The sequence below is a fragment of the Haliotis cracherodii genome, unplaced genomic scaffold (assembly GCF_022045235.1).
Source record: "Haliotis cracherodii isolate W230 unplaced genomic scaffold, xgHalCrac1.p SCAF_12, whole genome shotgun sequence".
Taxonomy (NCBI): domain Eukaryota; kingdom Metazoa; phylum Mollusca; class Gastropoda; order Lepetellida; family Haliotidae; genus Haliotis; species Haliotis cracherodii.
The window spans coordinates 2,145,391-2,147,524 of record NW_027266267.1 but is presented as its reverse complement, the minus strand read 5'-3'; the positions used below and the strand labels follow the sequence as shown (position 1 = coordinate 2,147,524).

Sequence of the window (2,134 nt, the reverse complement as noted above, 5' to 3'; positions counted from 1 at the left end):
ATGTTTCGATTCGAGACCCATCTCTCGGGTTTTTATAAACTACCATATGAGTACTATTTAAACTTATAGCTCGATGGTGTTTTGTTTTAGCAAATAGATTTTGCTGTAAATATATCAGTGATACATTTCTGTGACTCGACTTTTTCACGAACCATCAAAGTAACTCTGACTCTTCCTCGGACGTAATATCTCCCAGAAAATCGTCTACGACTATCCAACTCTTATCTCGAACTAACATTTCTGCTTCGCTGACGTTACGTATAAAATATATGGATATACCGTGTTTTGTGCAGAAAGACGATATTTCATCGTACAGAACCTGTTGTTCGCTAAATACCAACACGATGACATCGGGTGTTTCGCACAGTGGTAAATCGTTATCTTAACTCTGCAATAACTTATATACAAAGGTTGTCTTTCCAGCACCGCTACTTCCACTTATCAATACGCGGAAAGGGTGTTTAAACGTGAATGTATCCCACGATAGTTCTACATGTCCTGACATGACGGCGGCAGTCGACCTCATGTCGAACACCCGAGTAGAAAACGTTATAAATATCGAATAAAGACAGAGGTGAAATTGGCTTTAGTGAGTGAGTGAGTGGGAATGGTTTTACGCCGCTTTTAGCAATACTCCAGCAATATTGACACCTGAAATGTCCACTAGAGACGGTCAGAATAAAGACAAAAACATTGAGAACGATTGATGTATGTTTATTCTTAGAAAACGTGTAGACGCCACGGGAACAAAGTTGTCAGGATGACCAAAGCTACAGGTAAAGGGGTCATCGGTAACGACGTATTAGTCCCACACCAACAGTCCATTCGGGTTACACTCCGAACACATAAAATAACCCATTTGGTTCATATTGCTTCCATATAACACGGTACGTGTATGTTTAGTTCGGGCACATAATCGGGCAGTGAAATAAAACAGTGCAGCAGACTCTCTAGCTGATTTCACCAGAGTTTATTTCCCTGACGGCTGTACGGTTTTATCGTGTCTTCTTCACCATTCCAATACCATTTGCGAATGTCCAGTCCGGGGTAGTCTGATTGCATATTAGCATACACATTCCCGCCAAGATGACATTTCAATTCGCCGCCTTCACCGCCTTCTAGAGTTTCTTCGATCCTGGATCTGTTTGATACAAGCTCATTCCACCGTTGTAATGTTAAGGTAATACCTCGTTTGGTTGGGATGTACTTTTTCCCCCGACCTTCTGTATTCACATACATGAATTTTAAGGACACCTCGCCAAGTAGACGCTACCACGAACACATCATTGCCGAGTTCCAGGTGACAGCACTGGCCGTTGACGGGACGTGAACTATCTGACATGTTTGCGAAGAGTAGTTTGCTGCAGGAATGAAACACGTAGATGTTCGCCAATAAATAGTGCGTTAAATCTCCGTCCCTTGTCCGAGAAACGTAGTTATTAGATAGCACAAGTTAGATTACCTATACAATTCTCCGCATTTGGTTAGCAGCTGGTCTGTATGTGGACAGTATCTGGACAGGATCTGACCAGTGTCATTCAATGATATTGCATGTATAAGTTTATCTCCAACTCGTAACCCTTCGACTCATGACCGCTGGTCAACCCTTATGATAAAAATTATTTTAATGAAAAGCCGTGGCGACGAGAATGCTGTCGACCCATCTGTGGCTGTGACTAGGTGTCAAAGGGGGCTAAGTTTTCCACTGACCAGTGTATTACAAGGGACAACTATTTACTTAATTAGTGAGAGGACATCTGACCTCTCTTTGTCCTCGATATCTCCTTTAACATCGATCAATTCGTAATTGAATCCGGCTGTCGTGCCACCATATTATTGTTTGACATCGTGGACAAGGCGTTACTCGATCGTTATCGTCAATACATGACGTTTAATGACAATAGTTAACTGCTATATTAACTGGTCAGTCCGCCTTTCGAAAGTACATTTCTACGATACGATCATGGCCCAAGAACAAATAACCGAGTACCTGAAGACTTTGACTTCTGATAACCTAGACAAAGTTCTCGCCTTCTTAGAACATCTCCGCGAGGAAGAAGAGGACCAACCATTGGTCACTGTTGAAGATGAGTTCGAAAATGACGATGATGACTCGATCTTAGTAGAACACTTA

The 2,134-nt window shown here is 42.0% G+C and overlaps 1 pseudogene; it reads right to left on the bottom strand.

The window, feature by feature from the left end:
• Positions 1 to 802: 802 nt before the first annotated feature.
• Positions 803 to 1,342, bottom strand: LOC139458054 (uncharacterized; annotated as a pseudogene).
• Between the last annotated feature and the right edge of the window lie 792 nt (positions 1,343 to 2,134).